Source organism: Mercenaria mercenaria, chromosome 9, assembly GCF_021730395.1.
Source record: "Mercenaria mercenaria strain notata chromosome 9, MADL_Memer_1, whole genome shotgun sequence".
NCBI lineage: Eukaryota > Metazoa > Mollusca > Bivalvia > Venerida > Veneridae > Mercenaria > Mercenaria mercenaria.
In genome coordinates, this window is record NC_069369.1 from 62891525 (window position 1) to 62903685 (window position 12161).

Sequence of the window (12161 nt, forward strand, 5' to 3'; positions counted from 1 at the left end):
GTACAAGAAATTCTGTTTACTCTTTATAACAGTTTGTTCAATCTAGAGCAGTTGTGCTGTACTTATCAATTAAAAACGGGCAGAATGTAAATTGTTGATTATCAACCAGGACCGATGGAGACGTAAAAAAAATTTCTTTTTTTTTTTGTTTTCAGCAGGCTATACTAAAATAACTATGTTTGATTTGTGACTGTGGTAAACTATACACAGAGTTATCGGACATGCATTATGAAATTATGACATACTTTGATACATAATCATCAACAGTTTCCGTGGTGTAGTGGTTATCACATCCGCTTAACACGCGGAAAGTCCTGAGTTCAATCCTCAGAGGAAACAACTTTTTCCTAATTTTATATTTGATAAATCATTGATGACGGGAAAGAAAACCACAAAATAAACACAGAGGAATGTTCAGGTTTATAAATGTTAGATTTTTTCATTACATTGGTTTCTGTAATATGAACATATTTTTTGAAATGGCGACTATGTGTTTGTCGTGTAACTGAATAGATCGTTTTTCATTAACATTGCTTCCGGTAATTTCAACATATTCGTAAACACGATTATGTGTTTGTTGTACAACAAAATAGATTGTTTCTAAATGACATGTTCGAGTCCAGCCGGAGGTTGGTAGAATGTTTGAATTATTTCATGTTTAGTATCTTCTTTTCAAAATTGAAAACGACTTCGCCTCCACTCATGTGTACTAGGTTTTGTCCTCCTGTTTATTACATCAACATAACGCGCGTAAGGTCCTGAGTTCAATCCTCGGCGGAAACATACTTTTACTAATTTTATCTCTGATATATCATTGATGACTGTGAAGAAAATCACAGAATAAACACAGGTGAATGTGTAGGTATGTAATTGTTGCAGTGTTTATTAACATTCGTTTCTGTGATGTCAACATATTTGTAAATGCGACTATGTGTTTGTCGTGTAATTGAATAGATTATTTCCCAAATTAAATGTAGTCAGTGCATACGTTAAGATGTTGTCGTAGTTATTATATCTGTATATAATTATATGAAGAGATATTAAACGGTTGACGGAAGGGAATATACGGTCTTTAATATTAAATGAAAGTAATTCTTGAAATGCTGATATTGCGGAAGCGCTTGCATTGCAATAAATGCCTCCAAGGCCTTATGGATAAGGCATCGGCCTCCTAAGCCGGGGATTGCGGGTTCGAGTCCCGCCGGAGGTTGGTAAAATGTTTGAATTCTCTTTTATTTAGTATCATATTTACTAAATTTAATACGACCTCGTCTTTACTGATATGTACTCGATTTTGTCTTTTCTGATTTTAAACGTTTTTATTGTTGTTCTTAATACTGGTGTACTGTACCCGGGACCAGTGGAGACTTAATGTCTTTTTTATGTTTGAGGGGTCTCCGTGGCCGAGTGGTTAAGGTCGCTGACTTCATATCACTTGCCCCTCATTGATGTGGGTTCGAGCCTCACTCGGGGCGTTGAATGTGAGGAAGCCATCCATCTGGCTTACGGAAGGTCGGTGGTTCTACCCAGGTGCCCGCTCGTGATAAATAAATGCAAGGATGGGCATCAGGAGTCAACCTCCACCATCAAAGCTGGAAAGTCGCCATATGACCTACAATTGTGTCGGTGCGATGTTAAACCCAACAAATAAATAAATAAATATTTATGTTTGTTTTCAGTGAAATAACAGTGATTAATTTGTGACCGTTGTAAACTATACACAGAGCAATCGGACATACAATATGATATTTTGACATTCTTTGATACATAATCATCAACAGTGTCCATGGTGTAGTGGTTATCACATCCGCTTAACACGCGGAAGGTCTTGAGTTCAATCTTTGATAACTCACTGGTGACGGAGAAGAGGAACCCAAAGTAAATGTTCAGGTGTCGTTTTCGTTTTTCATTAACATTGCTTCCGGTAATTTCAACATATTCGTAAACACGATTATGTGTTTGTTGTACAACAAAATAGATTGTTTCTAAATGACATGTTCGAGTCCAGCCGGAGGTTGGTAGAATGTTTGAATTATTTCATGTTTAGTATCTTCTTTTCAAAATTGAAAACGACTTCGCCTCCACTCATGTGTACTAGGTTTTGTCCTCCTCTTTTCTGTTTTAAAAAGATTTGTTGTTGCAGTCAAAGGACGTATAGGACATTACTTGTGTTACATACGTCTATCAATAGCAATACATCTTTCTATAAAGGCAGATGTTTGCTTTTCCATTAAGTTAATTTCTTAGTAAGGCCCTTTGAAACAAAAGCCTCAGTACAGTAAATTATAACGGCTGTGTTCAATCTAGAGCAGTTATGTTGTACTTATCAATTAAAAACGGGTATACTATATATCGAGACCTATGGAGACGTAATGAGTCTCTTGTTGTTTTTCAGCAGGCTATACGGAAATAACGAGGTTTAATTTATGACAGAGGAAAACTATACACAGAGATATCGAGAATCCATTATGAAATTATGACATACTTTCATACATAATCATCAACAGTTTCCGTGGTGTAGTGGTTATCACATCCGCTTAACACGCGGAAAGTCCTGAGTTCAATCCTCAGAGGAAACAATTTTTTCCTAATTTTATATTTGATAAATCATTGATGACGGGAAAGAAAACCACAAAATAAACACAGAGGAATGTTCAGGTTTATAAATGTTAGATTTTTTCATTACATTGGTTTCTGTAATGTGAACATATTTTTTGAAATGGCGACTATGTGTTTGTCGTGTAACTGAATAGATTGTTTCCCAAATAAGATTTTGTAAGATGTTGTTGTAGTTATTATATCTGTATATATATGAGGAGATATTAAACGGTTTATAATAGGGAATATACAGCCTTTAATGTAAAAATGAATGTAACTCTGACTTGAAATGTTGACATTGCTGAAATGCTCAAATTGCAAAAAGAGCCTCCGTGGCCTAATGGATAAGGCATCGGCCTCCTAAGCCGGGGATTGCGGGTTCGAGTCCCGCCGGAGGTTGGTAGAATGTTTAAACTCTCTTTTATTTAGTACCTTTTCACAAAATTGAATACTTTGTCCTCACATATATGAATTCACACCCTATAAACGACTGTAGCCCCCTCTTCCTCTTGCGAGTGGTCAAAACAATAAACTGACAGCTAAAAGTTAAAAAATTACAGTTTAAAGTGACTGATTTGCTTTGAAGGTATGTATATTTACATTTTATTGGAAGCTGAACATGATTTGTTTCTGTATATAATGTGTTAGTCTGATGACAGGTAGAATTATAGCAAAAAAACTCGATTGATCACTGATTTTGTCCAGAATTGTACATTGTCGGCGTCAAAAGTACTTATTTTCTTGCTCGAAGAATGACCTACATGTAAATTTCACTGTTTCTTGGATAAAGAAACAATACTAGTTTGGTAAAATAAAATCAAATCATTGATAAATTCTCCAATTTGTTTATAACCGTCAATGAAAGAAGATTTGGTGTTATTTTCTGACTGTATGCATGCTTGCTTAAATACTGTACAAGTCCTTGCGAGTTTCGTAAAATGACTGTATGCCTGTTTGTGAGTGACTTCTTTATAAAATATCGTCGTTTCCTATGCTCCTGTAGTACTTCTTCATAATTATAACCCGCAAACAAAGTTTGAAGGAGGGTGGAATGTAGCAGGCAACATGCGGTTTGTCTGTTCGGTCTGTTTATATATGTGTCCTCATATATTTGATTGTGCAATTACTTCAATGCTATTACACCTACCTCTCTCAAAGATTACGTACAAACATCGGCAATATATACTTAATGTCCATCTTATTATTTTCCTTTTTCTTTTTAAAGTAACACTTAAAGGTGAAACATGGTCCGCTTTTTTGTGTCAGTGCCGTAACTTCTTTATGCATTAAGGGATTTTGAAATAACTTGGCATTAACTTCACCATCACGAGACCATAATTAGACGATGTGTCGCATACAATTCTATACTTTCTAGAATTTCAAACCATTGAAACCAGTATATAATTGCAACTACAATTAATAAGGTGTGAAAATATGAACAGTGAATGGGGTGATTTGGAGTGAAACGGCGCCAGAGTGAATCCATTAATCCTTTGTGGATCGCTTTCTTGACAGCGTCGCACAGTAAACTACATTATTTTAGTTTTGTCTTTGTATTTGCCATAAACACACGAACTTTAACATGAAACTTGTCTTATTTTACTGAAAATACATTCTGCGAATGAAAAAAGTTCCCATTTAACAAGCAGAAGTGCCATTAGAGGAAAAAAATGAGGGTTTATTACCTCACCCGAGCAAGAAGTGCTCAATGTGAGCTTTTGTGATCACCCTGTGTCCGTCGTACGTCGTCCTTGTCCGTCGTCAACAATTTGACTGTTAACACTCAAAGGTCACATTTTGGTCCAATCTTAATGAAACTTGGTCATAATGTTACCATCAATAGAACCTTGGACGAGTTTGATATTGGGTCATCTGGGCTCAAAAACTAGGTCACCAGGTCAAATCCGCAAGGACAGATTCCTGACGTGTTATCACTATCAAATGTAAATTATTTCTAACTTGAGAAATAGCAGTAAATCTTGACAGCACTGCGAAAAATATGTGCATATACGGGAGTATACGGTCCCGTATATGTCTAATATACGAATATCATATAAAAGGTATCTTTCCTGAAATATGATCAAAACCTACGCCTTAAACATACTTTTGGACCTTGACAATCCCTAACTTTGAATACTGACATAAACTGTTGAAACGTCTTTATGCTAAATATGAATGAACGGTTCCATGTGAGAAAAACAGTAATGTCCAATTAAAGAATACGGGATTCCCGTATATGGAATGTTCCATATACGGGAAAAATGTTTCCGTATACGCCCGTATATTAGGAGTTTACGGAATGCGTACACTCCCGTATACGGAACCATTTTCCGCAGTGCAGGTAGTAATCATGACGGCTGTACTACTCGTGCACGGTATTTGTAACGATAACATGTTTATGTTATTATTGAGGAAGGGGGAAATCAGGTAGTTCAACCATTAGGTCATTCGTGACAAAATAGTTGTACTACTTTTGAATCATGTTGACTGGTTTACCATGAAGTAAACTCTGAATTACTAATAAGGACTTAATCGACTTTTCCGGTAATGTTTTCGTTATCCTTTGCTATTTATACGTTTATTCGCAGGATACTTGTGGGTGAAATAGTTTGTTTTTTTTTAAATCAGAGGATCATTTTGTTGCAGACGGATTGACAGACGGGGGTCAACCTATAGTCCCCTTCTGTCTCATCTCATATTTATTTTAAAATCGTCAGGTAACCATGATTTCCGTAGGGAATCGACGGTTAATTTCTTGCATGAAATAGTAGGAACCCTGTTTATACTTTCAGTTTCTAATTCGTATTTTATGATAGTATATGTTGTGACAGGATGGACGTACCGGGGACAATAACTATCAGAACAAATCAACACCCATTACAATATTTAAAATTTTATTTTATAATTACAGAAAATGATTATTTACAATGAATAAATGAAAAGTGAAAAAGAAAGTCTTATTATAAGAAAGAAAGAAAAAAATCTGAGCTCAGTAACTCTTTTAAGAAGTATAAAGTTCTAACACAGACTGTTCATTGACACAGATGTTTCCGTTAACTTTGAACTTTAAGTAGCACAAAAATACAACATATCTTCAAGCAAAGTCCCTTTAAACCGTGAATACGTTGACTCCGTTTTGGCTCCCTATGATGGTAGGTGATTGCATCCCTGATCTGACTTCACGGTTTTTGGCACAACCATGGGGCAAAAGCTCTGCGCTGGGAAAATCACATCCAGACGAGTGAAGACAAATGAACCTCGGGTATTGTACTTCCGGGTCGTGACAGCATCACCAGGTAAAAGTCGTCTGGTGGCAGAAGCTAAAATACATGTATATAACATATGGTAAGCGCCATAGCAAAACAAATAAGTAAGGGCATAAAACCGCTCCTTTGGGTACACCATACCTCCATTGGCTCCCATAAATAATACGTGCTACTTATACAAAATATATGTGCTACTAAGTTCATACGTCACGTGATTAAAATACGTCACTTATTACTTCCATTATTTCTAAAATTACTAACAAGTCTAAAGTTAAAGTATGGAAAAGATATGAAAAGTTTATGATGAAAAATTATAGATAAGGAAATGATAAACTGCAGCTATTATTTACAATCACAAATTAATACGATGCAATGCGAAATAAACGTAATACAAAAGTTAGCATGAATATAATATCAATTTGACGTAAATTCGTCTAATGTCGAAAGTGGTGTGCACTAGGTATATCTAGTCCAGTCTATTTGTAGGGTAATGTCCCGCCTAATACTAAATTTCATGGGACTTACGGCTTATGCGTGTACTCTGACTATTTGCATTTTCACGGGAATCATCCGCCGGCGATAGGGGCGAGTCAGGCGAGCTAGCGTTTGACAAATTAGATCTCAAACTCTCCTGCTTGTTTAACATGAATGAACTAACAGCCGGGAAATCTGACTACTTTGGCGCGGATTGAAATTTACAATTTAAGGCCCGTTATAGTGGTTTTGGGGATAAAAACATGAATTATTAAAGTTTATAAAATACCAACTTTCTTGTTACTGAACCGAATTTTAACTTATGAAATACAGAAAAACATGAGAGGTATTTTATGCGTAAAATCTGACATTTACCTCAATAACTCAAAAAATCGCGAAAAGATGATGCAATACCTGTATTTACACTACAGATACATTAAGGCCCGTATGTCAGTTTGTGACATATGTGTGTAAAACCAACACTGAGTACTTGCATGTAAACGACGCTGAAGCATTCAATTAATTATTTAATTAAGTAGGATAGCGAGTCACAGACACTCCATCCCCGCCTCCAATGGATTAGTACAAGCATCGCAGGAGGGGTTCGACATTAAATGACATTATAAACATGACGACTGATTAAAAGAGACAATTTTGTATGCATGTTTTTAAATTTCATTTACGCCTTTAGACATAAATCGCCTACTGTACTCGCAAGATAGTCGGCATACAGTTAATGTTTTTACACAGACTAGATAATAATCAATTTCATTCAAAAACGCAATAAATACGAAACATTTTATTTACATATATTTATGGAGTATGCATACATATTACAGAAAGCATCATGGATAATTGGATTACAAATCAATTCGGCGCGATATTCATCAGTTTCGTGACTTGGTCGAGTGAATTTTCATGCAATGAGTGTGATCAGTCAACATTTTGTAAACATTACCTGTCAGTTTCATCTATTATATCACCATATACACATATTTATGTTAGACTTATCGTTAAACTTTAATACACATACAGTGTAAAGCAAAAAAATGAATTTGAAGACGATTCTTACCTTTCGCGTGTCTGTTTATTGTTTTGATCACTCGCAAGAGGAAGAGGGGGGCTACAGTCGTTTATAGGGTGTGGTATTGGGTTTTTGTCCATTTTTCTGTTTTAAAACATTCATGATGTTACAGTTAAATAACGTAATTATATGACATAACGTTTGTTAAATAGTTATTTCGTCTGTTAATAGCAAAACATCTTTCTATAAAGGCAGATATTTGCTTTTCAATTAAGTTAATTTCTTAGTAAGGCCCTTTGGAACAAAAGCATCCGTACAGTAAATTATAACGGCTGTATTCAATCTAGAGCAGTTGTGCTGTACTTATCAATTAAAAACGGGTATATTGTAAATTGTCTATTACCAACCGAGACCGATGGAGACGTAATGTCTCTTGTTTTGTTTTTGCAGGCTATACGGAAATAACAAGGTTTAATTTGTGACAGAGGTAAAGTATACACAGAGATATCGAACATGCACTATGAAGTTATGACATAGTTCGATACATAATCATCAACAGTTTCCGTGGTGTAGTGGTTATCACACCCGCTTAACACGCGGAAGGTCCTGAGTTCAGTCCTCAACGGAAACAAATTTTTGCTTATTTTATCTTTGAAAAATCATTGATGACGAAAGAAAACCACAAAATAAACAGAGGGATAGTTAAGTTTATAAATGTTAGATTTTTTCATTAACATTGGTTTCTGTAATGTGAACATATTTTTTGAAAAGGCGACTATGTGTTTGTCATGTAACTGAATAGATTGTTTCCCAAATAAACTTTTGTAAGATGTTGTCGTAGTTATTATATCTGTATATATATGAGGAGATATTAAACGGTAGTTTATAGGGAATATACAATCTTTAATATAAAAATGAAGACATTGCTGAAATGCTCAAATTGCAAAAAGAGCCTCCGTGGCCCAATGGATAAGACATCTGCCTCCTAAGCCGGGGATTGCGGGTTCGAATCCCGCCGGAGGTTGGTAGAATATTTAAACTCTCTTTTATTTAGTACCTTTTTCACAAAATTGAAAACATCGTTCTCACAGATATGTATTGGGTTTTGTCCATTTTTTCTGTTTTAAAACATTCATGATGTTACAGTTAAATAACGTGATTATATGACATAACGTTTGTTAAATAGTGATTTCGTCTATTAATAGCAAAACATCTTTCTATAAAGGCAGATATTTGCTTTTCCATTAAGTTAATTTCTTAGTACATGTAAGGCCCTTTGAAACAAAGCATCCGTACAGTAAATTATAACGGCTGTGTTCAATCTAGAGCAGTTGTGCTGTACTTATCAATTAAAAACGGATATATTGTAAATTGTCTATTACCAACCGAGACCGATGGAGACGTAATATCTCTTGTTTTGTTTTTAGCAGGCTATACGGAAATAACAAGGTTTAATTTGTGACAGAGGTAAACTATACACAGAGATATGAAATTATGACATAGTTCGATACATAATGATCAACAGTTTCCGTGGTGTAGTGGTTATCACATCCGCTTAACACGCGGAAGGTCCTGAGTTCAATCCTCAGCGGAAACATATTTTTGCTTATTTTATCTTTGATAAATCATTGATGTCGGGAGAGAAAACCACAAAATAAACACAGAGGGATGGTTAGGTTTATAAATGTTACATACTGAAGAATATTCCTCCGGCCAATAATCGATAGCGGTCAGATTTTCTATATAGAAATAAGAAGGGCATGTACACATTTTACTTAATAACAAAATTACTAAAAATAAGAAACCTTAGGTGCAAACATATTACCAAAGTTCAACGTTTGATTCGTCACAAGGTTTTTTTAAATTAAATTTTATCTTAATTTTTGATTCGTTCTTCGCATGAAGTTTGATGCCATCATCTCGTCATTTTATCCCTTCTTTGTTTCCATATAAAATGTGAAAAAATCTCATACATGCGTTTCTTCAAAGCATTTTTTGTATAAAACCATTGATATGAAAGCTTAGGTGCAAGAACTTTCCTACTCTCATTGAATTTATCTTTTGAATGATATTTATTTCATTTTTGTGAAATAAAAATTTGATTCGTTCTCAGACGGTTTATTTCCACTAATTTCGAAGAAAAATTAACTTCAGCGCGCAGTTGTTGTTGTAGCGTCATAAGCAGACGATATTATAGTATGCCGTGTGAACATGCGGTAGTGTGATCAAAAGGTTAAAGTAATGATTTAATCATTTAATGTAATTTTACTTCGCGAGTAATTCATTTTGTGTTAATATCACAAATTAACAATATAAGATAAATATTGCATTTTAATATTTCGGTTCTAAAAAGAAAGAGATGCGCATTTCTTCTTATGTTGTTGTTCTCACCTTATTTCATATACATTTAAATATCAAGTGTCAATTATGCCAATTATGTCAATTAAACATTTAAAGAGATAGCTTTCCTATCGACTATCGACCCTTGGATCACAAATGCAAACTGTCGTAAAAAGGTAAAATACAGTATTTTTTGTATATATTTTACTTAATAATTTTTAGTAAATAAATTCAAGGTCCGCCTTGATCAAATTAAAAATGGAAAATATGTCCGGAGCATTTTTTGTGTACAAGAATGTTTTTGCAATGTAAATAATATCTGCATTTAAAACAGAATTGAATTTTACTTCAGTAACTTAATGATATAGTTTTGTTTTCGTGAAAATTTTACCTGGTTTCATGATCTTTTCAGTTATCATAAATGTCGTCGTGATTAACTTATTTTCATAAATTATTGTACATGTTCAATTCAAGATAATTTTACATGAATCAAATTTCTATACTGTAATCCTATTGAATGATAATTTATAGAAGTAATAAAATGTTGTATGCATCACGCATAAATCCTTTTTATTGGACCTGTAATAAAACTTGCCAATTACCACTAAATAAGGAACGTTAAAACAACACAGACGTTTATAACACTGATAAGGCTATAATTGCGTTTTGAATTTAATACGGGTATTTTTTTTGTAATCACAAGGTAAAATTATCATGCGATTTTAATCTTTTGCATATTTTTTATTTTACAAACAGTTTTCATATATTGGTGGAATAATGTCTGCTTGAATACGGCAAAATACCTGTACCACGCTGATTGCCACTATCTTTTTTTTTTTTAAAAAATTTTACAAACATACCATAATTTTCGATTCATTAAACTTCCTATTTTGTCTATATGTTAAGAATTACTGGATTGATATACGTGTGATGTTCAACCATTTCAGAATAAAATAATTCAAAACCTACACCTGTGTAATTATAAATTGTAAACAGTTGTTTAAAAAAAAAAACAAACAACAAAATAACTTACGTATGTATTTTTGTGACATAAAAATGGACGTGGTAGTGGCAGCAGGTATAATACATATCAATCAGACAATTTTAAAATATATTCGTCAAGTTTATTAGTATTTTGTGACTTCCCTGTTTGATATTTGTCTTTGTTTTGTTTTCCTTTTTTTGGACAAGAATGTGTTATGGCCGTAAAAGTTATAAAATCGGATAAAACATGGTTCGATCTTCTTTTTTGTTGTTGGGGGGTGGGGGGTGGAAAGGGGGCGGTGGTACCTAATGTGTAAAAGACACATATTATACTTAAAGACAGCGTTATTTAAAACAGTGTAAAATCAGATCATATTTCTTAAATATATATTTCAGATTTTATTTTTCAACGACAGCGTATTTTATAGATGGGAGACGCTGTAAAAATATCAATGCTAGTGCTATATAAATATAAAAGGATGTGTCTATGGGTACGAACCTCCTTTTTTCTAGACATTAAGTGTCATTTACATTTCAGATTTGGTTGAAAATGAAAAAAAAAAAAAAAAAAAAGACTTCATCGATATTTGCCTTTAACTTGAATCTAAATGGTTTACAGATAGCAATGTTCAGCCGATTTGTTACATTGTTTTTCGAAAACATGTTAAAATATACATTCTTCTTATATAAGAAAATGTATGAACATAATTTTATATGAAAATATGGTTTTTATTGCTGATAGATATGGTCTATTGATATAAAAATTAATTTAATTATTATAAAATAACATGTTAAAAATGCTATGGTTCAGAAAATTACATATTAAACATTCTTTTGATAAAAATGACTTCTTTTATTTCTAATGAAAAATCCCTTTTCCATAATTTGGATCTCCAGTGATAATTCAAGCTTGTTTAATTATCTTATGAAAAACCTTCTCTTTTATTACACTTGATATTGAAATAAACATCCAGGTGACAATACCCGGAGGCAGTAGATATCGACACCGGTCACCTGTTACCAATATATGTTACCAATACCAAATAGCTGTTGTCTCCCCTGATATCGATTTTCTGCAATATCGGTCATGAGGTCAATTCTTCCTCATGGATTTTTTTTATTAACATTTGTTTCTGTAATGTGAACAAATTTTTGTAACGGCGACTATGTGTTTGTCATGTAACTGAATAGATTATTTCCTAAATAAAATGTCGTCAGTGTATACGATAAGATGTTGTCGTAGTTATTATATCTGTATATATATGAGGAGATATTAAACGGTTAATAATAGGAAATATACAGTCTTTAATGTAAAATAAATGTAACGCTTGAAATGTTGACATTGCGGAAATGCTTAAATTGCAAAAAGAGCCTCCGTGGCCTAATGGATAAGGCATCGGCCTCCTAAACCGTGTATTGCTGGTTCGAGTCCCGCCGCAGGTTGGTAAAATGTTTTAATTCTCTTTTATTTAGCG

The 12161-nt window shown here is 33.7% G+C and overlaps 5 non-coding genes across 5 annotated transcripts; all 5 read left to right on the forward strand.

The window, feature by feature from the left end:
* The first annotated feature begins 266 nt into the window (after positions 1-266).
* On the forward strand, positions 267-339 carry Trnav-aac (transfer RNA valine (anticodon AAC)). Its single transcript has one exon. It is a non-coding gene; the product is annotated as a tRNA-Val (tRNA).
* A 2167-nt stretch (positions 340-2506) lies between these two features.
* Trnav-aac (transfer RNA valine (anticodon AAC)) lies at positions 2507-2579 on the forward strand. Its single transcript has one exon. It is a non-coding gene; the product is annotated as a tRNA-Val (tRNA).
* Positions 2580-2924: 345 nt separating this feature from the next.
* Positions 2925-2997, forward strand: Trnar-ccu (transfer RNA arginine (anticodon CCU)). The gene has a single exon. It is a non-coding gene; the product is annotated as a tRNA-Arg (tRNA).
* A 4923-nt stretch (positions 2998-7920) lies between these two features.
* Trnav-aac (transfer RNA valine (anticodon AAC)) lies at positions 7921-7993 on the forward strand. The gene has a single exon. It is a non-coding gene; the product is annotated as a tRNA-Val (tRNA).
* Positions 7994-8886: 893 nt separating this feature from the next.
* Positions 8887-8959, forward strand: Trnav-aac (transfer RNA valine (anticodon AAC)). The gene has a single exon. It is a non-coding gene; the product is annotated as a tRNA-Val (tRNA).
* The last annotated feature ends 3202 nt before the right edge of the window (positions 8960-12161 follow it).